We start from the raw sequence: 11,605 nt of genomic DNA, 5'->3' as shown, positions 1-11,605 counted from the left end.
AATTTCGCGAGAAACATGATGGTGCCACTGGTTTTCTCTGAAATGAACTCCAAAACTGAGAAAAAGCTCTCAAAGTTGATACCGCGATAGTTTTAGTCGAAACATTCAATCAAATCCACCCGCAAAAATTCGCCTTTTATTAGAATGGAGCTCTTGCATGTGGCTGGAATTTGCGATTTACTTACTGATTCCTATGTGAAATTTAGCGAGAAACAAGATAACGCCACTTGTTTCCTCTGAAATCAACTCAAAAGCTGAGAAAAAGCTCTCAAAGTTGAGGCCGTAATGGACGGGTTATCCCTTGCTACCTTGAGAGTCCACTCCACCTCTATATCTAGTTATACTCTTAATGCAAAAATAGGGAGAACATTTACAGGGTTGCCGTTTTTTCAGTTTTGAAGTTCCCACATGAAGTGGCAACCCAATCTTGTTAATGTTATTGCTTCCCATATTTGCATAGAGAGTTTGTCTTAATATAAAGGTGGAAACTCAGGGTAGCTTGGGATATCCCCTCCATTACGGCTTCAAATTTGAATGCTTCTTTTGAGCTTTGGAGTTGATTTCAGAGAAAGCAAGTGGCATTAACGTGTTTCTCGCAAAATTTCACATAGGAATCAGTAAGTGAATCGCAAATTCCTTACACATGCAAAAGCTCCATTCTAATAAAATGCGAATTTTTGCGAGTGGATTTGATTGAAATTTTCGACTAAAACTAATGCATACGTCGTTTCTAAACTGAGCTAGAAGAGCTTAGGAATAATTCAAGAGGAAAAATGGATGGATTGAGTAACATTTTACAATCAGGAGCTGAAATTTCTGGCCCCTCCGTAAAACATTCATGTGCATAGGGAAATTAATACTTATACATATACTGATAATAATAGATTTTAATGCCAATTTCCAATCATTTTACCAAGATAATAATAGATACGTCGTTTCTAAACGGAGCCAGATATTATGTTGTTCCAAACCGAAAACTGCGATACAATTTTTCAAAATAACGGTGACCTCCCTTCGACCAATGACTTTCACTGCCATATGAGCTAAGAAAGCACTGCTTTTGATAAAGCTAATCTAAAGTTGCTTAAACCGTCTCGTAAACCCTCGAAACACAACTCTGTGACTGACTGGCGCAGCTGACCTATAATTCTTCTCCTTGAGAAAATAGCGTGATGGGTTAGTAGGTCACCTTTTTGGAGCGTGTTTAAAGATCAAAGTAGATAAGTTCCGAATACCACGAAAAGGAGAGTTACTGCTATTTCCCAGATTATTTTCTCGGAAAAATGGAATTGAAAAAACGTGCTGGATGTGACTCAAGGAAGGTAGAATTTCTCAGAGAGGTAGAAATTATAACTAAAATGCATTAGCGAAAAGGAAAATCGATTACATCAAGACATGAAAGCTATATGTAATAAGAAATAGGGATAAGAATTTCGGAGAAATTCCCGCACAACGTTCTCGGTTGAATACTAGGATGTTCCGATTGGTTCCCTGAGGGAAACGGAGTCAAAATTGAGGAGTACTTTAGTGATTTCCCATGCGTCACATGTGATGACGTCATTGCTGAGGAGCAAATTCCGTGAATTACAGATTCGTATCTAGGCTCTACTCTTCCCCATACCAAGAGATTAAGCGTGCACGGGACAAATAACTGGGCTGCATTTCGCAATTTGGAACTACAATTCCTGGCTCATACATAAAAACACCTATCTTCAAAGGGAAACTAATAATGGTACGTATATTGTTTCTAAAATGAGCCAGAAATTGTAGTTCCTAACTGCAAAATGTAGTCCAACTTTTCCCTGAGATACAACCAAGTTCTCAAAAATAATATCGATCATTTGATTAAGGAGAGGAATCACGGCAAATCAATAAAACCTTGATATTTTACAATGCAATTAGGAATTGCAATAATTGTCGTTCCTCAAACGGCTCAATTCCATAGGAGTCCCCTTTTGGTTTAAATATAATTGTGATACAGGATGGTTTGAGGAAGTCCTCACAATGGCATGATTATAAAGACAATTTTTGCAAACCGCAAGAGCAATATAACTTTGGAAATAGATCCTTGCAACTAATCACAATGATATGCCACCACAAAAAACACAACATACAAAACGACAAAATACAGAGAAGAAAATTCTACATTCTTCGAAAAAATTAAAATGTTCTAAACTCGCAATTTTTTTCCCTTCGTATTTTGTAATTTTTGTTGCGGTAAATCATCATTGCCCCTTGTAAAGCCCATTTTCCAAGCTATACCGCTGAAATATATGTACTCAAGATTCGCAAAAGTTGCCTTTTTGAAATGCAATGTAAAGGTCCTCCTTCAGCACCCCTCAGTCACAATGGTATGCAAGTGGTTTTCTTGATGCTCATCTCCCTGTATCATATGTGTGTCTAGTTGCCGTGCCGTACTCCTACTCGTAGGAAAATTTGAAATTCAAGAAGCCAGCGGATTTAATTGGAAGTTCTGCCGTTTCATGTTTGAAACCGTGCGGATGTTTAGTATATTGAAGTAAAATCACTCACGAACAGCGAAAGGAAGCATTTTCAAGGGAGTAATGCTCAAGCTGTAGTGATTAAGCCTAAACAGTAATGCTGAATAGACTCACCTGAAACAAACAGAAAAAATTCGATCAGAATATGTGTCAAGAAAAAAAATCAAACATAGTCATCACAGTATATTATTGATGGTTGCGTCTCTTTGCTTATTAGGAAAACACGACACTAAAAAGAATAAAATACGAAGTGTGCAAAACAAATTAATAACTTCATGACAGAAACGCAAATTGAACCAAAATAGAGGCCAACAGCACGCAGTGTTCCCAAGCGGTCTCCCATCTAAGTACTAACTACGCCCGACGCTGCTTAACTTCGGTGTTCGGACGAGAACCGGTGCTTTCAACGTGGTATGGCCGTTGGCGAAGGGGGGCACAGATGGAATCGCGGATACGCCAATCAATCTACCTCGCATTTTGTCCTTCCCAGACTATCTACATACATAGGGAGAGTATGGACATTTCGGTAATTTTGAGATCAGGTGATGCAGCTTTTAGGGTCCTGTGGATAGGTCCATGATTATTGTAGTTCGCACACGGAGAAAAAAACTTCGTGCGCGGGACCCGAAGTTCAGGTCGTATGGATCTCTGAAGTTTTCAGATTGAGCATCTGAACACTTAAGGTCTGGCTGTCGAGGTTCGGATCACACATCTGAAACTTCAGTTCTTCGGATGAAACGAAAGAACGAAGTTTTTCGGATGTGAGAACCGAAGTTCTTCGGATGTGAAAACCGAAGTACTTCAGACATAAGAACTGAAGTTTCAGATGTGTGATCCGAACCTCGACAGCTATACCCTAAGTGGATTGCATTTTGCAAAAAGGAACCACTAGCATTGCAATGTTGCTAAGATTGTGCAAGTTCTTTGACCTTGGAGGAAAACCCCGATCATCCATTAATAGTTTCTATTTTACTCGCTAAAAACTGTAAAGAGCCTCGCCAAAAAGTGGTGTTTTTTCGCCCCTTTTTTTATACCCGAGTTGGTCAACCGGACAGTGCTCAAATGAAAACCTATGGTAAGGCATACTTCCATGCAAAGTTTCAACTTGAAGTGACCCCTGGTTTAGGCTGTACAGCGTTGCCAATTTTCCAGTTTCATGTGCTAAAATCAAGGATATTGGACTATTAGTCCGGTGCATAAGTAGACTAGTGCACCCAAGTTGGTCAACGGGACAGGGCTCAAACGAAAGCTTATGGTAAGGCAAACTTCCAGGAAAAGTTTCAACTTGAAGTGAAACCTCGTTTAGGCTGTACAGCGCTGTCAATTTTCCATTTTTATGCGCTAAACTCACGAAATACTGAATCGTCATGGTTCAACAGACTATTATACCCGAGTTGGTCAACGAGACAAGGCTCAAACGAAAGCTTATGGTAAGGCAAACTTCTGGGAAAAGTTTCAACTTGAAGTGAAAACTCGTTTAGGCTGTGCAGCGTTGCCAATTTTCCATTTTTATGCGCTAAACTCACGAAATACTGAATCATCATGGTTCAACAGACTATTATACCCGAGTTGGTCAACGGGACAGGGCTCAAACGAAAGCTTATGGTAAGGCAAACTTCCAGGAAAAGTTTCAACTTGAAGTGAAACCTCGTTTAGGCTGTACAGCGCTGTCAATTTTCCATTTTTATGCGCTAAACTCACGAAATACTGAATCGTCATGGTTCAACAGACTATTATACCCGAGTTGGTCAACGAGACAAGGCTCAAACGAAAGCTTATGGTAAGGCAAACTTCTGGGAAAAGTTTCAACTTGAAGTGAAAACTCGTTTAGGCTGTGCAGCGTTGCCAATTTTCCATTTTTATGCGCTAAACTCACGAAATACTGAATCATCATGGTTCAACAGACTATTATACCCGAGTTGGTCAACGGGACAGGGCTCAAACGAAAGCTTATGGTAAGGCAAACTTCTGGGAAAAGTTTCAACTTGAAGTGAAACCTCGTTTAGGCTGTACAGCGCTGTCAATTTTCCATTTTTATGCGCTAAACTCACGAAATACTGAATCGTCATGGTTCAACAGACTATTATACCCGAGTTGGTCAACGAGACAAGGCTCAAACGAAAGCTTATGGTAAGGCAAACTTCTGGGAAAAGTTTCAACTTGAAGTGAAAACTCGTTTAGGCTGTGCAGCGTTGCCAATTTTCCATTTTTATGCGCTAAACTCACGAAATACTGAATCATCATGGTTCAACAGACTATTATACCCGAGTTGGTCAACGGGACAGGGCTCAAACGAAAGCTTATGGTAAGGCAAACTTCTGGGAAAAGTTTCAACTTGAAGTGAAAACTCGTTTAGGCTGTACAGCGTTGCCAATTTTCCATTTTTATGTGCCAAAATGAAGAAATTCGGGACTAATAGTCCAATGCATCATAATTAAACAAACTAGTTCATCGGTCTACGAGCTGAATACTACCCTGAGATCGTTAAGAAGCGCAACTAAAGGCCATCGTAAACTTTTCGAAGCAGTGTTGCCAATTTATTATTAATTTTTTTAACATAAAATTAGGGTTTTTCCGAGATTTTTGGGGGAAAACGTACCTTCATGGGCTATAACTTTGATGAGTATGGGCTAAACATTACGACTCGATAGTAAATGAACGCTACAGACGGAGAAAATTGAATTCCGAACGCAATGATTCAGTATTTCGTGAGTTTAGAGCATAAAAATGGAAAATTGGCGACGCTGTACAGCCTAAACGAGGTTTCACTTCAAGTTGAAACTTTTCCCGGAAGTTTGCCTTACCATAAGCTTTCGTTTGAGCCTTGTCTCGTTGACCAACTCGGGTATACTAGTCTGTTGAACCATGATGATTCAGTATTTCGTGAGTTTAGCGCATAAAAATGGAAAATTGGCAACGCTGTACAGCCTAAACGAGGTTTCACTTCAAGTTGAAACTTTTCCCAGAAGTTTGCCTTACCATAAGCTTTCGTTTGAGCCTTGTCTCGTTGACCAACTCGGGTATAATAGTCTGTTGAACCATGATGATTCAGTATTTCGTGAGTTTAGCGCATAAAAATGGAAAATTGGCAACGCTGCACAGCCTAAACGAGTTTTCACTTCAAGTTGAAACTTTTCCCAGAAGTTTGCTTTACCATAAGCTTTCGTTTGAGCCTTGTCTCGTTGACCAACTCGGGTATAATAGTCTGTTGAACCATGACGATTCAGTATTTCGTGAGTTTAGCGCATAAAAATGGAAAATTGACAGCGCTGTACAGCCTAAACGAGGTTTCACTTCAAGTTGAAACTTTTCCTGGAAGTTTGCCTTACCATAAGCTTTCGTTTGAGCCCTGTCCCGTTGACCAACTTGGGTGTACTAGTCTACTTATGCACCGGACTAATAGTCCAATATCCTTGATTTTAGCACATGAAACTGGAAAATTGGCAACGCTGTACAGCCTAAACCAGGGGTCACTTCAAGTTGAAACTTTGCATGGAAGTATGCCTTACCATAGGCTTTCATTTGAGCACTGTCCGGTTGACCAACTCGGGTATAAAAAAAAAGGGGCGAAACTTGGCGAGGCTCTTTAAGACAAAAATTACCATCTAAATTTCATAGTATTTCACGATTTCCGCAATTTTATTGCAAAAGATGAGGTTGCACAATCTTTGCATCATTGCGATGCTAGTGGTTCTTTTTTGCAAAATGCAATCCAAGTGTTCAGATGCTCAATCTGAAAACTTCAGAGATCCATATAACCTAAACTTCGGGTCCCACGCAAGAAGTTTTTTTCTCCGTGCATTTTGTCCTGCCTGGATCAAAGACATAAAGACGGAGCGCTCGTATCTAAAAGCACGGGGAAAAAGTGAAGCTAGGTTCGGCGCTGCGCGCTTGTGTGAGTGTGTAAATGAGCGCGGGAATCCATGGCGGCAAACGGAAATTTGATTTGAACTTGTCCTCTTGATTTTTCCACATTTCTTCTTTGAAACGTATTTTAAATTCCTAAAACGAATATACTAAGAAAGTTCGGTCTGCGTCCTAATATAATACACCTACTTTTGCTCGGTAACAGGCAGTAATCTCAGAAAAAGTTACTTTTTCTTCTGCTCATGGTGGTTCTGCAGGTTCAAACAGGCCGTTACAGTTCTAGATCAACGTTACTCCCAAATGAAATTAATCGGTCGACGACGGACTGAAACTAACCTAAAGTTAAAAAAATATGAGTGTGTACCTGAATTTGGGCAAAAATCAACCTAAAATACTTTGTTTCCGCAATTTTATTTATTAGTTCCCGCCCTACATTTGAATTCAAACTTGTCCCGATTTCGCCGCCAATCCTCTAGCCAATAGTAGAGGTGATTGAAAAGAAGCTCTAGAAGCTTCATATTTTGCTTTTAGTGCTCCGTCTTTATGTCTTTGGCCTGGATCCTAGAGGTACTTCAGTAATCCTGCTCTGGCAACAGCGAGCCTCGCTCGTTCGGGTGCAGCGCGAACACGGGAGCGCGGTTCGCAGTTGGCAGTTGGCACGGGCCCGGGCGGCGAGCCCGTTAACATGCTCGCCGTGCAACTCGAGCGGACGGACGCATGATCGATTCGGATCCCCGCGGGCCGATCGCGGATCAATCCCGTCCGCGTCCGAGATCCCGGAGATATGATCCGATAACTCGTTAACAGTGCCTTCTAATGGCCCCGCCGCACAATGGATCGAGTCAATAGTAGAGGTCGGACAAAATTTGGAAACTTTAAACGCTTATAACTCCGTTTATACGAACTTTGAGGTCATAAAAGTGGCTCCATTGGTTTTCTCGTGAAGTTTTCTTCTAGAAGCACTCTTTAAAATTTAAAATATGACGAAATAAACATCAAAATGTGCAATTTAAGTTAAAAATTTCAAGTCCGACCTCTCTAATTGACTCGATCCACTGTGCGCCGCCGCGCCTCATCGATAACCATCTTGGCACGCTAAGTGACGCTGTTCCCTCTTCGACGGGTGCTAAGCTCTTGTACCAAGTGTTACTTTGCAGTGCGGCTCCCCGATTAATTCAGTCATCTCCGTCGCGGGGAGCCTTCTCTGCCGCGCTATGGAAAAACGACGTAAGAGCCTTCGAATGTTGCCAAATTTACTCACGGAAAGTATTAATTTTTTCAGAAAATTTTGCTGTGAAAGTTTCAGACTTTTTTGATCATATTACGAGAAAAATTCTCTGAAAAACCGGAAAAAAAAGATTGATAAATTGTTCCGAAAATTCTTGATTGATCAAGGGAAATTTGGCAACGTCTGAGGGCTCATGCGGCGTTCTTCATTGACACGGCAGTTTTGTCATTTTTAAATTGCCGGTGTCTTAGTAGTATTCATCTATTTCTCATGATCCTGGTTCAATGAGGCCGCTCTCAGGGTGCAGGAATTTCTCGATGACCATGCGACGGTGGGTCGCAATCGAGCTGAGAAAAAAGGATTAAATGATTTTGACTCAGCTAACCTAAATTGGAGCTGCGTACACTAAACTTATTGAAGCTGTGTTCCATTAGTGCAGCATTGATAGGTTCTAGTATAGCTCTAATAAGTTCATGTGCACATCCATAAGTTTGTGTACAGCACAAAGGTTAAGCGAATCGAATGAAAATCACGCAATTTTTTAAAACAGTTTGAGGAAATATTGAGAATGTATCAAAATTGGGCTTCAAAATCGGTATGACCGCGAAAATGAGATATATGTAGCAAGAAAATTGCGTGTGTTTCAAAAAACAGCGCTAATTCGTAAAAAAAAATAGCGAAAGAAGGGGGATGAAAGAGCATTTTTTGACACGCCGGGGTAAAAAAGGGGGTTGAGGAATTGAGGAAAGCTAGGAACTTTCTGCAAGCAAAAGCTGAGTTCAAGGGTCAACTCTATTTCCTACTTAATGATGATTTAAGCATAATTAAAGAAAGTTTGCAGCATAAAAAATGGCAGATAATGACTGACGAATAACGTAGGGTCACCACTTCCCTCCATGGGCAAGATTTTTCTACCAGGTGAGGAGGGACCGCTCCATCATGCTATGAAAAAACACCGCATGAACTTTCAGAAGTTCGGACACTACCGAATTTCCTTTGATACAATCCAAATTATTAGGAGAACTTTAGATGAGGTAATTTCCTTTGAATGTTTTCGAGGGTTTTATTTGCAATTTGGGATTTAATATCCTAAAATACAAGGGTGAAATAAAATCATAGCTCATCTTAAAAAGCAATATTCTGTCGGAAAGGAATTTGAAGACGTCCAAACGTTCTCACGGCGTTTTTCCTTACCACGGCAGAATAATTGCTCACAGTGGCGTGGCGTGAATTGCGATGTATCGATAGTTATGTCATGTAAATCTATAGTAAAGAATCGATTATTAAGGTGTTCGCTGCGAACACCCTGTTTATCAATCATTTTCCATAGGTTTGAAGGGCATAAAAATCGATACATCGCAATTCGCGCCACGCCACTGATTGCTCAAGTCGTCGGTCATGCATCATTATGATGCAAATCTGCGCGTTGTTTCGCGGAACTAATCGGGCAGATCAGAGAAGATAGCAGTGCGGGGGTCTCCAAAACATATTTTCTCCGATTCCAGGAAATTTTATTAATACCTAGAAGAGAGATTCGGAAGATTGGGCTAATAAATGGAGGTGGGATCCACAAACCCCAATAATCTCAAAATTGAGCTGCACTCGTGGTCATTTCGGGGACTGACTTCGATGGCTTCTGCGTTGGCCTAATTAGACCGCTCGAAGAGTCGGGAATCGTTGAGCTTCATTTTAGCTCCTAATTTCGAAGGCGGGTCAGGTTGGAGGGTGGAGGCTTGGGAGCTCCTCAAGGGCCCTTGATTCTCAAAAGGAGACGAGCGACTCCTTGGCCGTGGACTGCAGTGTGGAGATGAGCGGAAGCATTGTTGCCGCCTTACGCATTTATTTGCTGAACTTTGTGCCTTGAATAAATTCCCGAAAAATGTTAAAGTCATTCAAGTGTTTTGCTAGAATCCTGATAATGCCCAATTTTGGGGGCAGTTCGGGTGTCTTAAAAAGAAGTTTAGACGTCCCGAAAAATTTTGATGCAGGAAAAATGTATTGGACGTTCTCACTAATTTATCTGGGAGGATTTCTTCTCAATGCGAACATAAAGTACCCTAAGAGACTCAAGGGACCATGAATGAAACAAATTACGCTAAAATTCGGAACTGAAACCTGTATACGAGTTTACAGAGTAACTTGTATTTAATTCAAGAAATGTGATTATCCACGGAAATAGAGGGAGAAGCCCTTGTGAACAAAAATATATTTTGAGGTGGACAGAGTTTTGTTAATTTAAGTCACTGTGGAAAAAAGAAGAAATTTAAGTTTTCGATTGGAAACACTTAAAAGATATCTCAGTTAACGAGTCTTCGATTAAAGAGTTCAGATTCAGAGTGGTACATTTTTGTGCCAATAAATTGAGTGTTTAAAGGTGTATTTACTTCCAAAAATGCTGAGTTTTAAATATTTTTGAATGAGAATACTGCATAGATGGAAAGTATTTTATGTTATTAGACTGCTAGAAACTAGATTTTCCTCATGATAACATGCTACGAAATGTCAAGTTCAAATTTACAAAGATCCAATTGAACTAGGTATTTGACGACGTTTTGTTCCAGAATGTTGCTAAAACACTCTTATGAGGAGTGTCTCACACTATTCAGTGCATAGTGTTCTATGTGTCAATTTTGAAGTTTTTTGCACTATGGTCCTATTTCCGGCGCCAATCACGATTATATTTTTCCTTTCCGATGTCAAATGGAAAAAGTGGCAACGCCTAAGACAGAGAACCCGGTAAATTGAAGGAAAAGGCAAAAGGTTGAGGGATAGTAAGAGCAAGAAGAAGGTAGAAGGTTGGTTTGCGAGAAAATGACGATCAGAAGTCATGAGTGGTGATAGCAGTGCAGAATTGAGGATAAAGTCCTCGAGTAAAGACTAATGGCGTGGCGTGAATGATCGATTATCGATCTTCCCCCAACTGAAGCTATGGTAAAGAATCGATTAAGGAGGTGCTCGTTGCGAACACCCTGTTTTTCGATCCTTTTCCGTAGGTGTAAGTGGCAGATCAAACGATAGATCGCAAAGCACGTCACGCGACTGCAAAACCAATGGCTTGTAGAAGTGGATTCCCGATAACCCCAGCCTCTCTCTTGTCCACTTGGAGTGTGTCTGCGGGATACATTCGGAGGAGGTCTGTTTTTTTTTGTTTTTTTTTTTCAGAAAAAGGGATACATAGTCTGCCAATTTTAAGTTGTTATTTGTTCTGTGTAGTATGTTGGTGAGCAGATTTTTTGAAAGCGAGGTCCGATTCTTGCGGGAAAATATAAACAGACAGATGCACTTCTTGGACTCTCTATGTTTTTTTATCCGATGCACGATTTTTACTCTTAACTGGTCTGAGGAACTGAAATGAACATACGTGAAAATGTGTACAGTAGTTACGTGATTTTACATATTGACAGTAAAATTACCACACCACGTATCCACGACTCACGCATCTTTGCTACGTGTTTTAGATTTCCTGTCATTCTTCATTTTCTGAATGAAAAACTAATCAACGTCAATTCTTGAAAACTTTCGAGTTTTTGCTTCTCTATGCTAAGTCGACTCTTTCAAGAAATGATATTGATTTGTCCTCCTTCAAAAAATAAAATGAGAGGGGAGATTTTTAGACACCACAAACAAGATAGGCGGTCTCGTAGTTTCACTGTCGATGTGTATCTATTTGAGGTAAAAAGAGCTATGATCGGATGAACTGAAAGAGGACGGTATGTTCATTGGATTTGCATGGCTTAAAGCTCTTTTTTATTTAATTTTTTAGAAATAAATCTCCTTTCAGCATAAATCAGCACGCATTTGATAAGCAAGCACGAGGAACTGAGTGACCACTTAGGGTCAACAGGAGATCTCGATTCCAAAGAACTAAAAATTGGACGTATTTACGATGAGAGGAACTATGTTGCCCGCAAACTCTCTACTCGTAGTTCCTATCAGGTTTGTCGAGTAAGAAAGCATAGCGACTCTAGTCGGTAACTGACCTCTTTATTTCCCTAGGTTTAATATTCGC

At 40.3% G+C, this 11,605-nt stretch overlaps 1 non-coding gene across 1 annotated transcript; it reads right to left on the bottom strand.

Moving 5' to 3' along the window:
• Positions 1-2,807: 2,807 nt before the first annotated feature.
• LOC140224921 (5S ribosomal RNA) lies at positions 2,808-2,926 on the bottom strand. Its single transcript, XR_011900142.1, has one exon. It is a non-coding gene; the product is annotated as a 5S ribosomal RNA (ribosomal RNA).
• Between the last annotated feature and the right edge of the window lie 8,679 nt (positions 2,927-11,605).

The sequence above is a fragment of the Bemisia tabaci genome, chromosome 6, assembly GCF_918797505.1.
Source record: "Bemisia tabaci chromosome 6, PGI_BMITA_v3".
NCBI lineage: Eukaryota > Metazoa > Arthropoda > Insecta > Hemiptera > Aleyrodidae > Bemisia > Bemisia tabaci.
The sequence above is the reverse complement of the archived record's forward strand: the minus strand, read 5'-3'. Positions and strand labels throughout refer to the sequence as shown.